Here is a 21,196-nt window from a genome sequence, read left to right on the forward strand (position 1 = left end):
TCCACTCTCCCTTACTCTGGGCTCTCAGCATGGATCCGTTGAGTTGGTGAGGTCTGAGAGCCTGAGCTTAAGCCTGAATAAACCATAAACCTTTGCTTTTGCATTTTGGTGTGTTGGGTCCTTGGTGGTCTTTTTGGGTTCCAGTGGATGACATACAACAATACTTATACCAATGAAAGTGTCAGAGACAGTTAAACACTCATTGTCTTGATGAGGTTTTAATAGTCTATGGGAGTAGGTCAGGGGTCTTTAGCCTCTCTCAGCTCATTGTTACATTGGTGGACAATAACTGACAAAAGGCTGAGGACAGTTTGCATCCTTTGAGGAAAGTGGATGTTGTAGCAAAGGCTCCATACAACAATACTTATACCAATGAAAGTGTCAGAGACAGTTAAACACTCATTGTCTTGATGAGGTTTTAATAGTCTATGGGAGTAGGTCAGGGGTCTTTAGCCTCTCTCAGCTCATTGTTACATTGGTGGACAATAACTGACAAAAGGCTGAGGACAGTTTGCATCCTTTGAGGAAAGTGGATGTTGTAGCAAAGGCTCAATGTCTGGTGCTTCTGGCTACAAGGGAAAGGTGAAGCTGATGATTCTTCACAGATCAGCACAGTCTTTCTATGAATTATTATTAACCACAATGTCTGGTTTTGATGCTTTTTATTTACCCTGAACATCTCCAAATATTTTCAAATGGAAAATTTGTATTTTTATTAAAAATACTTGGTTATTAGCTTCTGATTCCATAAATTCAACTCATAATTAGTACAGTGAAAGGAAAGAAGACAAGCCAGAGGAGGCTTAGGACTGGAGTTTGTTTTCTGCTCCATCACGATGTTCCCAACCTCTAAAGATTCAAATCCTTAAGTTGTCATTCTTCCTACTTTCCACTCATTCATTTTTTTACCCTTCCATTTTTATGCCTATGAATTTGAAGCATGTGCATAAAGTAAAGGCAAATTGAGCACAAATAATGATAAATTCAAATGACTACTGATAATTTCATGTAAAAGACAAGCTTTTCTGGGTGAAACACAATCATTCATACTGAGGTTCATAATATAAAACTTTGGGTCTTTTGATACTAAATTTGTTCTTCCTTTTCTCAAACCATAGAAGGCTTGTCCTCATGGTACATTATATAAAATGTTATTTACCACTCTGAGCTTTTATTCAGACTCATGCTTACACCAAACTTTGCCATTTAAAAAAGTAACCAAATGCTATATTTAATAAGCATACTATGCACAGAAATAACATGGTCCTAAAGATTTGCAGCATTATTAAAATCTAAATTAAATTAATGCTGAGTCTAATTAATGAATTTATTAGGGACAAATTTTCATCTGTGTATTTAATAATATCATGTTGTTTATGATCAGGTAAAAGTTGGTACAAATTAGATCTTAAATAAATGTGACTCTTACAATAAGGACATACAGCTATGCTCATTCAGTTTTCTTATTACTTCCTCAGTGTTTGAATTAGAGTGGCCCCCAAATCACTGTGAGAACATGTGCAAAACTGGGGCAAAATTATAGTGGCCTTCTTGATCCAGGTTTGGCAAACATTTTTCACATGTCACATAGTTTTTTTGGCATTTAAGCCTACGATGACCTCTGTGACTGCTACTCAACTAGACCATGACAGCACAAAAACAGACATACTCAGTATATGCAAACATAATATCATCAGGCTCTGCATAAAGCTTATAGGCAAATGTAGGCATCAGTAAAATACTACCATGGGCTGCAATTTGAAGATCTCTGATTTAGATATAAACTTACAAGACATGATCAGCTTTAGGAACATCTGTTAACATTGCATTTAAATGTGACTAAGTCAGTCATATTGAGGTGCATTGTCAATGTCCAAGAACCACATACACCATATGCCACATACATATACCACATATACCATATACATATACCATAGGAACCATGTCAGAACAACAAGGATATAGACTCCTACATGGAAATAGATTTCTATGTGAACTATTAATTTCACCATAGTTAAGTTGTTTGGCTGCACTGATAGAAAATTTCATACTTACGTGGCTGCCTGTAGTTATCATTGAACTAGCCACACAAAATATTGGAAGATTTATCTAACAGAGTTCATCAATTCCTAAAATAAGTTCATAGTACTTCTTTTTGTTTTGTTTTGTTTTGTTTCTGAGGCAGTGTTTCCCTATAGCCCCAGTTGTCCTAGAACTCCCTATGTAGATCAGGCTGGACTTGAGCTCATAAAAATCTTCCTCCTGCTGCTTCCCAAGTGCTGGAATTAAAGGCATATGCCACCATACCTAGATGATTTTTAGAAATATTTTAAATAGTAAAGTAAACTAAACATTTTGGTGGCATCAAGCTCATGATCCTGTATCTGTCATACTGATATATGAGAATAACAACACCTTCCTAATTTTACAAAATGTAGTTTTAGAATACTGTGTCCTCTCTGAGGCAAATGGAAAGGACATAGGAAGAATCAAGAGTACATGGCAACAGAAATATATCAAAGGAAGAGGAATTAGCCTGGCACTTCACAGAACAGTAGAGATCTGAGAACTCATGTCTTGATTTTCCATTTTATCCATATGTGCATTAGCCATAAACTTTCAAAGCCATTGCTTGTTTATCTTGGAAAGAAGAAACAAAGAAGATACAAAGAAAGAGGAAAGAAAGAAAAAGAAAGAAAGAAAGAAAGAAAGAAAGAGAAAGAATGAAAGAAAGAAAGAACGAAAGAAAGAAAGAAAGAAAGAAAGAAAGAAAGAAAGAAAGAAAGAAATTTTTGATTAATGTTCCAAGGTCATTGTTAATATCAGTAAGATAATTGAAACTGCTCAGTTAGCACAATGCTCAGTGCTAACTCTCCATTGACAGCTGTTACTATTGCTATGCTAAAGAAGGGTAAACCCCACAGTAATTGAGAGTTTCTGTTACAAGAGCACTATCTAAGGACATCATAAAATGTCAATGGAAGGAAGAAGGACAAGCTAGACACTTGAAAGCATAATTAAGAAGGAAAGAGCATGGGTGTTTTGAGAAGACTGATTATAAGAAATGATTGTGATTGTTGGCTCATGAAAATTGCTCTCTTGATGAAGTGTGCAAATAGATAAAATGTGATTTTTTTTTTTAATGTAGGATATGCAAGGACCAGTCAAGTGAGATGAAATTTTGGCAGATGCTTTGGTGTGTTTTAAGCGCTATCCAAATATAGTGAATTACTATGGATACTCTCAGGCACCTGGGGACCCTTAAGAATGGAGTCATCAGATTTCAGCATTATCACAACTCATTCTTCCATTCTTTTTCCTTATCTGAGGTGTGAATATACAGAGGACTATGGGATGAAGTCATAAGGAACAGTGGGGTCATCCCTAGCTGTCTGCTAGTCACCCAGTGGAACCTGACCCAGTTTTCCCAAGACTGGGAGGTTTACTGAGACCTGGTACTCAGGATACTAGAATTGGAGACTGCAGAGTCCACACCACTCTCCCCAGTATATAATGAGAATGCATTAGTGAGTACTGGGGCTGTAACATTAGTGAAATAATTCTGTTAGAATTCAGCAGTGGATTGATTCTTTAAAGAAATATACGATTCCTAGGTACTAAAATTGGAAGAAGCCTTAGAAATCCACCTGGTAATATAAAACTTTGGAACACAAAGCACTGGTACGCTTTCTTCAAAAAAATCTCACAGAAGAGTAGTTCATGGTAAAAGGTCAAAGTAAGCTCACTCATCTATTCTTGTGTATCTTTCCCTGTTCCCGCCCCACAGAATGTGTTTTCAGATGTCTTAGAGATTTCTAAGATCACAAAGAGGAGAGCATTAATCTACTCTGCCCCTGTCATGTCACAAAGGGGAAAAGTGATACCCCACGATAACACTCCATGCTTCTCAGAGGCAAGAAATCAGAATGATGCTTCAAAGAACTTACATAGCAATAGGATACCCAGAGTTCTGCTTGATTTTTGAATTATGATCTGGATCAAAAAAATTGGATGCAAGACAGGAGCTTTGTTCCCACCAGATTCCATGTGATCTGATGTGCAGTAAAGTTTATTTTCCTATGACAGTAAAAAAGTGTTGGACCATAATGAGTTTTACTGATTAAAGTTGCTTGCTTCTCTCTCAGCCCCTCTTTCTGGGCTACTCCAGTGCTTTGATAGAAGTTGCTTCCTTGTTCTGGACTTTTCAGTAGTGGGAGAGGCTTTTCTCTAATGGAAGGATTCTCAGTCTCTTTCCCTTGGCGAATCCCATAAATATATATTTTTTCATTCCTATTTATTTATTTTTTTATTATTTTTCTATTTTTTGAGACAAGTTCCAGCTGGCCTGGAACTCACAATGTAGACAAGGCTGGCCTAGTCTCTCACAGAGATCTGCCTGCCCCTACCTCCTGAGTACTGGTTTTAAAGGCATTCATCACCACACCACCCATAAATATTTTATGCCACAACTGGGGCTGAAAAGCAGCCCTTGGAACTTGAAAAAAATGGGTCACAATTGGTTTGACCTGAGCAAATTTGGGAGAAAGTACATCATCATGAAATAATTCCCTTCACTATTTATGTGAAGAGAGAGGCAGCTGAGCAATTGTTTCTTTTATAATTTTCATACATAAAATACCATGTACAGAAAGAATGCTGTCAAACAGCATAATACACTGCATTTATTTCTGTGGTTGCATTGCCCCTTTGTTATTGTATTTAAAAAATATGTCTCTGATATGGCAAGTGGATAGCTGTCAGATATATTTCCTCTGAAAATATCCATTGGGTTTCACATTCTCACTAAATGTTTTGTCCTGTTATACAGAAATCGATCTATCATCTATCTATCTATCTATCTATCTATCTATCTATCTATCTATCTATCTATCATCTATCATCTATCTGTCATCTTCTATCATCTATCATCTATCTGTCATCTTCTATCATCTATCTACCATCTGTCTACCTATATCTATCTATCTATCTATCTATCTATCATCTATCTATCTATCTATCAATCTATCTATCTATCTATCTCTTATCTATCATCCATCTTCTATCTTCTATCATCTCTATCTATCTATCTATCTATTTATATATCTATCAATCAATCAATCAATCAATCAATCATCTATCTATCACTATCTACCTATCTTCTATCTATCATCTACAAAATTTACCTACAGTCTATCAGCTATCATTTTATCTATCATCTATCTAAATATCAATCTATATTCTATACTATCTAGGTATCTATCATCTATATATCTCTGCTATCAACTGTAAATTTATCTGTAATCTATCACTCTAACTTATTTGTGATATATCTATGTATCTGTTATCTATCTGCCTGCCTATCCATTTTTCAGATCTTATTTTTATTTTTTATGCATATGAGTGTTTCTCTTGAAAGTATACCCTTTGAAAGAATTGTCCACTGAAGCCAGAAAAATGTGTTGAATATCCTGCAACTGGAGTTAAGGATGGGTGTTAGCTGTCATGTGGGTCCTGGGAACAGAACCCCAGTCTTCTGGAACAGCAGTAAGGATTCCTAACCACGATCCATCTCTCCATCCCCACCTATCTATCATTTTATCTGATGAACTTATCTCTGACATAAGGATGATAGCTCATACTTTTTATTAGTGTGTATTTCCCCTTTGGTCGGTTTTTCTGAAACCCATCAGTCTTTCGGATCTACATTGCTATGTGTATACAAAGAATACAAATATCTATGCATCCCCTCCTCCCACTCATGTCCACTTGAAACAGGGTCCAAAATGCTGAATTTGTATAGAAAGGGGTTAGTTGAATTTTTTTCTCTCACACAGAGATCGAATCAGTTGAAACATGGGATTTGTTTCAGTGAGGTCATTCATCATTGTAAGACAGAGGGTAAAAATGTCTAATTCACAAGATGCAATATAAATCCTACTCTTTGCTCAGCTTAAATGGGAGAGAGGCTTTTAATTAAATAGAAATTATCTCTTGTGGATGAAGACACTGAGGCAGATTTCAAAGTGAGGGGACTTCACAGTTCTTTCTACTCCGTGAAAGGGCACTCTTGTTGTAGTCCATTACTGGGATTTTCTGATAATAGTCTTTGCTTTTTTTTCCTTTTTCTCTTTTTTATTAATTTAATTTTTGTAACGTTCATACAATATATTTTGATCATATTTAGATCCCCTGCCCTATATACACACACAGAGAGAGACAGAGTGAAATTTGTGACCCCAATTGCTGTTGCAATGGGTTCATCCAGTGGAGCCTGGTTAACCTACCAAGTCTCACCCTTAAAAGAGACTGACTCCCCCCTCCCAGCAGCCAACTGTTGACAATAGCTTCTCAGGTGGTGCTGGAGTATTTACCCACTTCCCTATGTCTATGCTGGGATTTTGTCTTGCTTGAGATTACTTGGAACCTGTGTATGTTGTCAGTATTATTCCTATAAGTTCATATGAGCAATTCCAGCTCAATTCAGCTGTCTGGAATACTTTGTCCTTGTGATCATTCATCTCCTCTGTCTCTTGAAATCTTGAAAGATATCAATGGTGGGCCTGGAGAAATGGCTCAGTGGTTAGGGCAGTGACTGCTCTTGCAATAGACTCAGGTTGGATCCCACATGACAGGTCACAGCCATCCTGCGGTGGTTTGAATGTGAATGTCCCTGCTAGGCTCTAAGTAGTTGGACATTTTGTTCCCAGGTGGTGGTGCTGCTTTGGGAGCTTTTAAGAGGTGAGGCCCTGCTGGAAGATGCTTGTCAGGGTAGTGGGCTGTGAGATTTTAAAATTTGTTGGATTTTCAAGCAGCCTTGTGCCTGTCTGAAGATGTGATTGCCTGGCTTCTGCTTCAGCCACCTCCTCCTGCCATGCCGCCTCCATTATGGACCCTTATCCCTGGAACAATAAGCTCAAATCAATTCTTCCTTCTCTAAGTTGCCTTGGTCATGGACTTTTATCACAACTAATTGATGTCCATAATTCCATTTCCAGAGGATCAGATGCCATCTTCTTGCTTCTGCAAGTATTGCATGACATGGGGGGGGTCGTGTATACATTCAGACAAAAATACTTGCAAACCGCATACAGACACACATCAAAAGATCATCCACCATGATCAAGTTGGCTTTATCCCAGCGACAAGTCAATAAACATCATAAATCATATAAATGAGCTCAAAGACAAGGACCATATGGTCACCTCAATAGATGTAGAGAAGGTGTTTGACAAAATTCAACATGCATTTATGTTCAAAGTCCTAGAGGGAATTTGACTGGAGGGAATATACCTCAACATAATTAAAGCCATATATAACAAACCCACAGCCAACATCATTCTAAATGGAGAAAAATTGGCAGCATTCCCAAACAGGTAACAAAAACATCAGAAAAGTCATTGTTTCCCAAGCCATCAGGTATAACATTTCTCATATTCATACCTTATACAAAAGACAGAGAAAACCCCAATTATTATTGTTCTTAATTTAATCTGTGATATACGAATGCAAAAGAAAAAAACAAAGTTAGGGGAAACCACATTTGATAATAATTAAAATGGATATTTGAATAATTCATACCATACATACATACATTTGTAAACACTTTTGAAATGTAAATATTCACAGCTCCCCACTATAAGTGATTTAAATGCTTGAACTATAGAACAATGAAAGTTAAAGAATCCCCACTCAGTACCACACATCACCACTAGGAGGCTGGCTAAGCTCCTACCCAAGTTCTTCAAATGCAAAATTAAAACCACTTTAAGATTTCATCTTACCCCAGTCAGATGGCTAAGATCAAGAGAACAAATGATACCAAATGTTGAAGTGGATGTGGGGAAAGGGGAACACTCATCCACTGCTGGTGGGGTTGCAAACTTGTTCAACCCCTTTGGAAAGCAGTGTGAGAACTCCTTAAAAAACTACAAATGAACCTACCATTTGACCCAGTTATACCACTCCTTAGCATATACCCAAAGAACTCATCCTATTGCAGAGACACTTGTCCATCCATGTTTGTTGCTGCTCTTTTCACAATAGCTAAGAGATGGAAGCAACCTAAGCATCCCTCAGTTGATGAGTGTATAATGAAAATGTGGTTCATTTATACAACAGAGTTTTACTTAGCACTGAAGAAAGATGAAATCATGAAATTTGCAGATGAATGGATGGAACTAGAAACTGTTATGCTAAGTGAAGTAACACAGACTCAGAAAAAAAAAATCGATGTATGTTCTCCCTCATGTGTGGATCCTAGAACGAAATCCTGATAATTGAGTACATATCCGGATATAACTACAGGAACCGGAATAATGGAAGGGAACCAGGGAGGTAAAGGAAAAGAAAGAACGTGAAAGAGAAGAACAGTAGGAAACCGTGAGATTTGGATAAAAATTTGGTTATTTTAAGTGACAGGGGAGATATGGATAAAAATTGCGTTAGTTTAAGGGAGGGGGGAGGAAAGGGTATATAAGGAATCTAGGGGATAAAGGGAAAGAAGGAGCTCAAAAGAGGTAGGACCATAGGAGAAGGGTATTAGTAGGGGAGAAAGGGGAAAAATGGGGGCACCTTAATTAGGGAAACCATGATGGAGGGGTTAGACAATGCGAGAGATGTATAATGCCTAGCTAGTTTTAAAAACCAGAGGGAGCATATTAGTTCAACAACCTACTGACAAATTTTACACAGCAGATCAAGAAATATATGTCTGTGCAAGATTTATCTGAGAACAATTGGTCTTTGCCAAAGATTTATCTACATGGCACACAGTAATTAAAAGTACCAGACTGGTGGAACTAATCTTCTTGGATGTTTAACAGACATATTTTGAGGCCTATATTAATTTGGTCAGAGGGACATAAAGGACAGTTTTGGTCCTTGCACTCTTAGGTAGACTAGTTTCAGGGGACTATGAACATCTCTCAAAATGTCCTATAATATTGGTGGGTCACCTGTCCTCTTGATCAAGGAGGCCAAGGAGACCTCACAGAATGGACTTGAACCAGTGTCCAGTCTACGAAGAGGAGTGTCAACACAGAGGGAATATTTCCTCCATGATTCCAAGCAAAGCCATCCATGGTTGAGCAGGACCTTTGACTTATCTTCACATAGGCAGAAATGGTAAAAGAAAGGAGCCAGGGGCTCCTCCCAAGCTCATGTCATCCCTGAGGAACAGATCCTCAAACAACCTTAAGAGTAAAAATAAATTGGTTTATCTGGGCCAACTATATGGCCTTAAACACCTAAAAGGAAAGTATAACCAAAGATTAAAGGGGCCAATATAATTTTTTAAGAGTCCATGTGCATAGCTAAAGGCTATATAACAAGCAACAATGCCAGATAGGAGATACCTTCTTTTGAGTTTTGTCCAGGGTGGCCCAAGGGACTCCCAGATAGCAACCCAGCATAGAACTGGGAAAATGAACAGCAGATCCCAATCTTATCTAAAGGAATATGGACAACCAATTGCTGCTAGATAAGAAACAGCTGACCTTCCTAAAACAAAGACCTCTAGATAGGCTGACTAGATTCCCCAGAAGGACAAGTACTGGGGAATGGCTGGGGTGCTGACAACACAGCAGACAGTAACAAGACTAACAGAGTATAAGGGCTCTTGTCGGGGGATGGAGGCTATGGGAGGGTGACATCTGGGAAATGGGTGTATAGTTGAATAAGATGGTTTGGGATGTTCTGTGTGATATACACACAAAAAAATTAACAAATTAAAAAAACTGAATTATATTTGAGGAGGAAGCATAAAAATTTACATCATGTTAATTAGTAGAAATGATAAACATTACCATTGAAATCTACCTGATGATTTTATAGACATACATAGGTGCCAAGGATCCAAATCCAACCAATTATGACTAGTAATAATCCGATACATACAGATGAGAGACACATGCACCAATGTCTCAGTGTTATTAGCAAAAACAATGAGTCTTTCTGTAAGAAACAGTATAAATATATTCTAAAATGAAATGGAGAGCTTTTGTAAAGTTTAAAAACTCATTCAATTTTATGTCTTACAAGGCTTATACTGAGTTCAATATTGTATAACTGTATTAATTCAATGGTGAACCTAAAAATTTTATAGCCACTTTTGAAAGAGATGTATCTTTGCTCTGGAAGCTTATTGAATATGTGAAAGCTCTAATGACACATTTCTTATAAATACACACACACACACACACACACACACACATATATATATATATACACATATATTTTAAAAAGTATGTATCATACTAACCATACAGAAACATGGCCTGGTGTTATCCCATGGTTTGTAATCCCAGCATTTGGTAACTAGAGGCAGGGATAGCAAAAGACCAGCCTGGGATTCATGAGATTGTCTCAAAGAAAAGCCTGTGTATTTGTGCAGAATTTAACACCAATAGATATTTTCTTCTGGCATAATTTATCCTTTAATATTCTCATACTTGGGTAACAAGGTTTATAGTTTTGCTGACTGGGCTTTTTAATGACTAGACATGAATATTGCCACCTTAATTTGACTGTCTTCTCCATCCCACATTACCATGGAAACCTTCATATTGCTGAGATCACTTATTAAATTTCAGTCAAAATTACATCCTACAATGGAAAACTGGTCAGAAGAGTGAAGATTTCTGTGTGTGGTGGTACAGACCTATAATTCCTGCACTTGGGAGTCTGAGGTAGGAAGATAGTGAGTTATGTTTGGAAGATACAGAGAAAGTTTGTCTCAAATACAGAACAAAACAAAATGAAAAAGTTATGATGGATGTATGTGTGTGTGTGTGTGTGTGGTGGGGTGGTCTAGGTTTTCATTTGTCTATACTACCATCTGTTAAAATTTAAGGCACACAGAAGGAAATTGTTGGCAATTTGTATCCCCCAAAAGAAGTGGGCAGTGATGACTTCTCAAATTTTAGTCACTCCTCATCTTCTTCCTCCTGTTCTTCCTTCCTCTCCCCTTCCCCTTCCTCCCTCCCTCCAGTCCTTCCTCCCTCTCTCTCTCCCTTCCTTCCTCTTTCTGTCCTTTCAACAGGGTCTTGCTACTTAGCCTTGGCTGAGCATGAATTCATGAATCTTCTGCCTCAGCCTTCTGACTGCTGGCATCAGAGCTGTACACCACCATCACCAACACACCTCTCTGCTTGTCTACAGTGAAGGAAGTTTTCTTATACCTCATAACTGTCAAAAATGCCATTTTGATGTGTCAGGTCTCAAAGACCTGCTTTCTTCCCCAACAAGAGGCAGAAGAAGAAACAGAAAATTGGATGTTGAGGACTGAGAAGTATGCAATAAAATTTTACAACAGTCTCATGAAGGTTTTTTAAAGTTCCAGGCTTATTTGTATTTTTCCAGCTTGATTACGGTATAATTGATAAAATGTTTGTTTATTTAAGGTGTACATTTTGAGGATTTGAAATATGTATACACTGTGAAGTAATCACCACAATCAAGCTAATTATATCATCATCTCATATCCTAATGTGTGATTTTGCAAAAACATCTTAAATGTCCAATCCTCAATATTCATTTCAATAGTAGTTATAATGTCCCCTAAGCTACTGAGTTACTGAGATATTCTGATAGAACTTCAAATTAACTAGAAATGTAGAATTTGAAATATGATAGAACAGTTACTAAATTCCCTCCTCTTCTCCTCTATTATTTCATGATAATGAGCTGATTATTGAGTTAGTTATATTAATGGCAGTTATGATTCCTCATTATGTTGAGGATGAGAAGACCCTGTAAATGCTATAATAGATTAACCTACAATATAGATTTTAGTAGTTCAATGTTCCACTCCACATATGTCTACTTAATGAAGAATTTGAATGTGGTAAAGCTACATGGAAATGGCATCAATGAGCATCCTCCACATCCTCAGTAGTGGTCATATTGGTACTCTTGGAAACACATATGGTTTTCTCATTCTTTATTGAATCTTCCATTGGAAAATGAAGGGAAAAGGAGGCACAGAAAGTAACAAGGTCTACTAATGCCTACAAGAACATTTAAATCTGGAATCATGAATCCAAGCTGAGCTGAGTGTGGCATTGCACACCTGTAATGCTATCAGGAGGCAGAGGCAAGAAGACAGTGGGTTTGAGGCCAGCTTGAGCTACACAGTATAACTCTATCTTGAAACAGGTTACTAGCAAGCAATCTAACAACAACAACAACAACAACAAAAACTTGCTGAATACTAACTGTTTAGCCAGGTGATTGAAGTTGTTCATAAAATATTCCCTGTACCTTTCATGGCCTTGCTTCATCTGTACCTTTTTGCTGGTTTTATAGCCTAGTTACAACTACATTCTTACTCTAAATCCTTTCACCTCAGGCTTCCATTACCTTGACCTAGAGCTTCTTTACAATGATAATGATGTAATCCTGAATTGTTTGAGAACTGGGCCAAATGTGTTGTGTGGTAGTTTGAATCAGAAGTGTCCCCCATAGGCTCATTTATTTGAACACATGGTCTTCTGTGGGGGTGTGCAGTTTAGGGGTTTTATGGAATCGTCAAGGGGTGCACCCTAACTGTACTTCAAATTTGCTCTCGGTGTTTCCATGTGTGCAGGAAGTGATCAGGCAGCCTCCTGCTTTGATCTCCTGTCATGCCTCCTCCCCCCCTTACATTATGGATTTTCCCTCTGGGACTACATACAAAAATAAACTCTTTCTTCCTTAGGTTGTTTTTGGTCATTGGGGTTTTAAAAAATATTTTATTTATTTACTATTTTAATTTATAAGTGTATGAGTGCATTGCCTGCATGTGAGTGTACCCATGTCATGCAATGCCCACAGAGTCAGAAGAGGGTGTTGGATTTCCCTGGAACTGGAGTTATAAATAGTTGTTAGCCACCATGTGGATGCTGAGAATCAAACTTGGGTCCTCTGCAAGAGCTGCTCATGTTCTGAACTGCTGAGCTGCCCTAGTCATGGTGTTTTATTCCAGTAACAGAAGTAAAATAAGTAATACATCATGACACTCTTTAACCCTAGGTCATCTCTTTAGGTAGTCCCAAGTCCAAATTCATGGTATTTGTACTTTGATTATGTCTTGTTTCCCTGTTTTTATGTATTCAACTTAGGAGAGAGTATATCTTCTTGATTTCCTTATTTTTCACATAATACCTACTATAATAGAGAAAGGAATTAATGCTATTCCAATTGTGAAACAAGAAAATGTGAGAATTAGTTCAAGTTCCTAACTGTTTTTCAATCTATCACTGAGCTGAGGTCTTGAGGTAATCAATCAACAGATAATTGGGGGGACAGATGCCTGAAGACAACAGAGACAAAAATGTTAGCCTATGGGGTTACATGGCATATACATTATTATTATTTTTTTAGATTTCTTATCTCTCTGTATTAAGTGGTCAATCAAAATGCTTGATCCTTCAAGTGTAAATTGCTTCTGAGATTCTTATTCTGGTATATAATCCATAGGATATGTAGTCTTGTTGACCACAGTTTATTTAGTTTTTATTGATAGTTATGCAGGGCATATCTTTATGTTCTGTCCATTTCACTGCTTTTTTTCTGCAACACATTTCATGAAACACTAATCTTGATGAAATTTGTACCTGATGAAACCTGGACAAGTGATAAGGTATCATTTGGGTGTGGCCTCACCTCATCATTTCTTAATGACCTTTTGCATATAGCAACATTCCACAACAGACCTCTTCTTTTTTAAATTTTCTATGTAATTTATTATTCTTCAACTAAATTATTTAGTAGTAAAACATCAACTTTAAAAAGGGAAACAGTGGGGTTTGGAGAGGTGGCTTAGCAGTTAAAAGCACTGAGAGCTCTTGCAGAAGACCTAGGTTCAATTTCCAGCACCCACATGGTGGCAAACAACCATCTGTAACTCCAGTTCTAAGGGATCTGATGCCCTCTTCTGATCTCTGGGGCATTGTGCGACACGGGTACACCTACCTATATGCAAGCAATACACTCATAAACATAATATGAGAGTAATAAGTAAAATATTTTTTAAAGGGAAAATTTATGTAAATTTTTCATTTACTCTTCTATGCTTCTTTTCTTGTGGGGTGGGGAGAGAGGCTTGTAGGAGAGGTATGTCAATACAATGCCACATGAAGAGTCCCATATTAAAGAACAGCTATCAAAAGAGTAACTTCAAATAGAGTCAACCTTATCTTAGTCTGCTGGTACGTATCTAAACCTAAACACATATAATTTAAAATAATAATTTAAGGTGTGATTCATTGTAGAAAAGATTTTGAAGAAATATATCAAGTCACATAAATAATTGGAATGCAATTCTTCCCTCATAACTAGGTCCCACAATGAGAAAGAGAATAAAACATTGAACCTTAACCTGTGCTCTTTTGCTATGGATAAAAACCCGCTCTGCTGAACTCTGAAGTCTGACCTGTAACAGGGAAGTGCTCTGAATGCACAGAAGCAATAAATAAATTTAACAGTCCAGTCGTACTTCAAAAACACAGACCAATCAATCGTCCCGAACTCAAGATGTAGGCATCAATTTGAAACAGAAAAGTCATTTGAAATGTTTTTATTAATGAGTTAAAGTCATTAATAGAAAAAGCAGACAACATGGATGATCGATCAATGGCTGACCTAGAGATGGAAAGGGAGAAAACATCCTGACAAAAGGTTATTTTAGTTAAAAATTGGAAATTCTAAGAAAAAGTCAAATGAGTATGCCAGAAAGGAATATGAGAGTAATAACAGGGTGTCTGCAAAAGTTACATGAACAGACATGTCCAAAGAGGGGGGAAAATAACTAGTGTTGAGATCGGTCAGTGGAAATTACTGCAGCTGAATCATAAAGAAAACAAAGATGGATTGAAATGAAACAGAGCACCCAAGAGCTGTGGGACAGCCTCTCACCATCTCCTCATAAAGTTGCATAATTAAAAGGGAAATAATTTAGAGCAAGAGGAATATTAAAGAAATCATAACTGAGAATTTTCCATTGTTATGGATGACCAAATTGTAGGCTAATTGTAAATCTAAAAGAACACCAATCAAAAATAGAGATACAATCTGTAGTTAGGCATATCATCTTCACACTGTTGAAATGAAACTCAGAAAGAATGTCTTGTAGGCCAATGTGCATGAATGATAAAAAGGCCAAACAAAAGATATAGCAAAACATGTAGAAGATAGCAAATTTATTTTCAGAAATTAAATATTCCAAAAAACAATGGAATGAAGTATTTAAGAAGTTGAAAGAAAATGAAATAATGAAATTTCAGGTCCAATGGAAACATCTTTCAAGAATACAGAATGCAATACACTCAAGGCCCAGGACAATTATTCTGCCACAAAGAAAAAAACAAACAAACAAACAAATAAAACCAAAGGACAAATAGTTTGTTGCAAGCAGACTTATAATAAACATCAAAGGGAATATTTTAGAAAGAAGGCATATGATAGTAGATGAAACACATTATGCAACAAATGAACAGAGCTATAAATGAAATAGATGAAGGTAAAGGAAATGTTTTCTTATTCTTTGATTTAATTATGCTAAGAGATGATTGGCAGTCTAAATAAAAAAACATAGTAAGTGTGTTTAACATATGTGCAAGTAAAATTTAAGGCAAGAACACTACAAAGTATGGGAAATGTGAACTCAGAATATATTGTGATAAGATCCTTACACTACATATGACACAATATAGCATTATGTAATCAGACTAAAAATTGGATAAAATGGAAAAATCCAACTCTGTTCTTATAGGAACCTATTAAATTTAATGATATGTGTAAAAGGGAAGAAGATACACTAAGCAAAGACTAGTCAAAAAATTCAAAATAGTAATGTTAAGATCTAAGTATACTTAGTATAATGCATAGTAGTAAAGATTAAAAGAGGAGACAGTCAGTTCTCGAAGATGCCCAATTTTATTTAGTAGATATGTGCACTCAAGGCTGGAAACAGACTTTCAAGTTGCAGGACATGAAACCAGCGAAACTGAAAGGAGTATGGAATAAACCCACAGTTAGAGTGTGGTATGTTTGCATTCTTATGTAGGAATATGACAGAGCAAATAGAAAACCAGAAAGAATGGGTCATGACTGGATAATCAAAACAGGTTGCCATAAACAATTTGGATTATAAAATAGTCCAGGCAACAACAAGGTTTTTTTCTCAGGTTGACATGGAACATTTTCCAAGGTAGGCATATTCAGGCGCATAATCATCTTAGCAGAGTTGAAAAAGAAGCTGCTATAATATATATTCTTAGGCCACAGTGAAATCAAATTGGAAATCAGTAAATCAAATATAGCTGGAAATTTTTAAATATTATGCAATTTTATAACGTATTTCTGAGGTGAAGGAAAATTTTAAAACATATTTTAAAATCCATGAAAATCAAAATAAATACCTTCAGAATTTAGTGAATGTAGCTAAAACCTTCTGTTATGACAGGAATGAAAAGTCTCAAATTAGTAATCAAAAGTTATGTCTTGAAGCTTCCAATATGAGTTAATGGAAAGATAGCAAGTTAAACTCAAAAGAAGCAGGAAGAAGAAATAATTAAAATATGGGAAAAATCAAGAAAATTGAGTGCAAACTCCTGAAATCAATGATGCCTTGTGTCCAAAGATCTTAAATGCCCATCATGATTTCTAAAGTCAGGTGACATTGTAATGACTACATGTGTGTTAAAAATGTGATGTACCTAATCTACTTTGGGTATTTAGAAGCAACTTCTCCAAAATCTGGTATTTGATGTGATCTCTGGACAGAAGAGAAAAGCCGTTTAAAGATCTGACTGCATCTAGCAAACACGAAGAACTACAAAATGCAAATGTCTAATTCCAATTATCTACTTAAGACAAATCACCTTGCAAGTGTAGATTACTGATTTCTGCCTACTGGTTTGCTTTTTATTAGTACACTTTATTTTTTAGAGTACTTCTAGTTTCTCGTATATCTTCAACCTTGCCTTATGCACAACCTCACTCATTGTCCAATATCCTACAGTAGAGGAATAAAATAGTCATTGTCCACAAGTCCACCTTATTTTCACTTGCAGCTCATAATTTACATGAGCGCATGCTCTTGGGTTTGTGATCATTACCTTTTGTCACTTGATGCAAATTAGAGTCACTTGCTAAGAGGAAACTTCAATTGAAGAATTCTCTCCATCGCATTGGCCTATGGGCATATCTCTGAGATGTTTTCTTGATTAATAATTGATATAGAAGGGTCATCCCACTGAGGGTGGTGTCATCCTTAGGCAGGTGTGCCTGGGTGGTTTAAGAAAATTAGCTGAACAAGAGGCAGAGAGCAAGCCCGCCTGCAACATTCCTTTGAGTGTCTTGCTTCAGTTTGTACCTCCAGGCTCCTGGCCTGGCTTTACTGAATGATGAACTGCAGCATGAAAGTTTAAGTCAATTTTTTTTTGCAAAACTCAGAAAAGTACCTTATTTACTGTTACCAGTTTATTATAAAGAACAAAACTCACTAGCAGCAAAGTGGAAGAGATACATAGGCTGGTTCCCAAGCCCCTCCCAGTGAGCCACCTTCCCAGAACCCCAGTGATTTTACAGGCTAACAGTTCTTGAAACCCTGTCGTTTAGTCTTTTATGGGGTTTCACCATCTTGGCACAGTCGATTAATTCATTTGCCATTGGTGATTGAATGTTTCTGGTGTCTCCCCCCGCCCCCTTCCCCGGAGTTGATGGTTGGGTCAGAGATACATAGGCTGGTTATGTGTCTAATCCTTAAAAGCTTTTAGGGCTACCTCTTCAGAAGGGTGAATGTTGGAGGGGAGGGATCAGGCATGGATTTGATCAAAACACCTTATATACATGTATGAAAGTCAAATAAACTCTTTACTTCCCCAGTTTGCATTTGGTCATGTTTTATCACAGCAACAGAGAAACCAAAACCAGTGTTAAAACCCCGTGGCTTTAGAGGAGCATCGAATGGGTGTATTCAGTAAGCTCTCAAGCAGAACCATTTCAGTGTCCCCAAATTCTGCTTTTCATCCTGTCTCCCCTGGCAACCACTAATATCGTCTCCGATCTCAGTAGCAGTTTTGTCTTCTCCAGAATATTCTGCAGTAGTAATCATGAGTATGCAGTCTTCTCTTATCAGCTCTTCTTCACTTAGTGAAATCTAAATGTTACTTTATGACAGTATCTCATTTCATATTGACATGGAGTTATATTCAACTGCCCAGGTGTACCACATTTTATTTATCCAAAGGAAATTTTGATGGATTCCAAGGTGGGGCTTTTTTGAAATTATGACTAAAGTTACTACTTTCTCATCTGTGTGCTGGTTCTTTTTATGTTTTAGAGTACTTTGGATCAATATTAAGGATTATGAATTCTGGTTCATATGACAAGAATATATGTAGTTTTAGAAATTCCAAAGTGTCAGTATCATTTTGCATTCTTGCCTGCAAAGAATTGAAAATTACTATTATTTCATATCCTTGCCAACATTTGATGTCCCTGCTTTAGATTTTTGTCATTATAAGAGATATGCAATTTCATCTCATTCTTTGAGTTTTCAAGCCTTTAAATAAATATGCATTGTGCATAATTGCAATCTATATATGCTATTTAATAAAAATCTGCTCTGCTCTGATCCATGGTTTTTAACATAATAATTATGAATCTTTAATGTATGTGGTGTTTGTTTTTTTGCTTCGAATATAGTTGAAAGGAATTTTTAAAGTAAATGTCAATTTAGAAGTTTGGAGACCTACAAAGACCACAAACTTAGAAACTCAGTTACTCCCAGTTCTCACATTTTATGATTCTAAGATTCTTGGGAAGTTAGAAAGAAGCAATCTGTCTTGACATCTGTTTTTTTATCACAGCCTGATCTGAGACAATATGTACATCCTAAAAAGCAAAGGGGAACTCAAGGTGATCTTCCCAAAAGGTAATGGACAGTAACCCTGTAGGTATTCTAGCTCAGAACAACCATCCACTCTGACATTTTCAGTCAGTGTTTGCAATAGCTTCTCTTCAATTCCTGGTTCTTACCTTTGTCTGTGGCACCCAAGAGAATCATTCTTACAAATGAAATAGAAAATTCTGCTTGTTAGAAGTAGATAAAGAGATTACATGCTTATCACTATGGTGTGTAAGCACCCTAGAAGTTGGGAATTGAATATATCCTCATTCAAACAGGAAGTTAGCTTTTTGTTTCCACCCTCTCTGTTTAGTTCAGAAATTACATTGTAATAGGCTTTATAAAAAGTAATGATTGCACAGATCAGTACATTACTGATTCTTTTATAGTTGATTTTAATCAAGCATGTCATTCTTTAATTTTAACAATGAAACACACCAAATCCAACTAAAAAGAGAAAGATACAATTCAATTTTCCACTACAACTAAAATTATGAAGTTGGATAGCAATTAATAAACAACCTGGATGGAAATCATGCTGTGTTGCATCTATAAGATTTCCTAGAGTAACTCTTTAGTAGCTCAGAGTGAAAGAATGATATGCCTGCCTGTTGACTTATGAAACGTCAAACATACCTATGGGGAGAAATTTCCTTAGGGATTTCAACACATATTTAATTATGTAGCCCTATGGTTGTATATAGTTGAAGTATGGCTTTAAAATAAATGCTGATATAGAAGTTTAGAGGTCTATGAAGACCGTGATCTCAGATTTTGTTACTCCCAGTTCTCGCATGTATGATTCTAAGATGTTTGGATAGAGAGAAGTAAACTGTCTTGACATGTGCTTCTATATGAATTATGAAACCCCAACCATGCTGATGGAGAAAAATTTCTTTAGTGATTTCAACGTATTTTTAATCATATACATCCATGGTTTCCTTCTAAACAGTTTGATTGATAAATTTGTTTCGGGATGTTCTCAGACTCTTTCTAGGAAAAACTCCTCCTGGTAATTTCAACATGAAATTGGCCCTGTTTTTGTTAGACATAGGAACTGTTAGAGTTGAGTAACTGTGCTTTTATAAAGAACTTAATGAGGATTTTGTACCTGCTCTAAGTTACAAAATATTGTGCCATAGTAATTTCTAGATACATAATAAATCTTTAAAAAATCAGTAGATTGAAGTAACTACTTTGTTGTCTTAAACTTCGAGGGGTCAGACATCTGGAAATTTCCTGAGTCTACCATAATCTGAAAGCTTAATTGGCTGAAATGTTTCAGATAACTCAATGTGTGACAGAATGCAAATAGCTGATCATTGCTTAGTGCTCTTCTTTGGATCTTTTCATGAACAAAGGGTATCTTTCTGCATTGATTATTTCCAGTAAACCTAGGGGATGCTGCTAAAGGAGACACACAGAAAAGCCAGGAGAGAAGCTATTGGGCTTCTTAATTTAACAAACACTGAGAAGTATGACTGGGTAGTGAGAAGTTAGTCACATCAGTGAAGATGAAATTGACTCCAACTCCCAATGGGAGGAATGACAAATGATCTAAGGAGATATTCAATGCACCACATATGATGCTCCTTAAATGACAAGTTGGGCATTCAGTATTTATCAGATTTACTTGAGGAGTTTTCAGTATACCTACTTTGTGTTGTTTTGTCCAGACTGAAAAGTTTTGCATATACACACATGCATCCTTCTTTCCCAGTTCCCTAACGCATTCATTATGTATTAAGGTCAACATATTATTTTTAAACTACAATTAATAGCCTTTATTTTAGGAAATCTAAAATATATCCAAAATACAAATATGACATACATATTGCCTCTAATCCAAATATCCAGCAATTTCCACATTTTGACCTCATGTTTCACATGTTCATATTAGTTAAATTACATAGAAAATATCATTAACACTCTTAGCACTAAATTTTTTTCCACTGGTTATGTGTATTTACATTGTTTTTAAAGATCTTCTATTAATATTACACAGTATCAATATTAACTTAGCCTTATCATCCTTAAGGACCATTTCCTTTTCAATATGGTACTCCTATGAATAAAATAGAGGCTAGGAAACATGTGGTCAAATGTATCAACATGTCATCCGAATGGTACTGAAATTAACTATCCAAGTTCAGGTCCAATATTTCTAGTTGGTAACCAATGGAACAGGAATTTAAAAAGAAAATTTGAATGAAACAGCTTTTTATTTTTGTTTTTACACTTACTTGGCAGTAATAACAGATATTATCTGATGAAAGACTATAATCTTTATTGAAAATAATATAAAAT

The sequence above is a fragment of the Nannospalax galili genome, unplaced genomic scaffold, assembly GCF_000622305.1.
Source record: "Nannospalax galili isolate Female #2095 unplaced genomic scaffold, S.galili_v1.0 scaffold406, whole genome shotgun sequence".
NCBI classification, from domain to species: Eukaryota; Metazoa; Chordata; class Mammalia; order Rodentia; family Spalacidae; genus Nannospalax; species Nannospalax galili.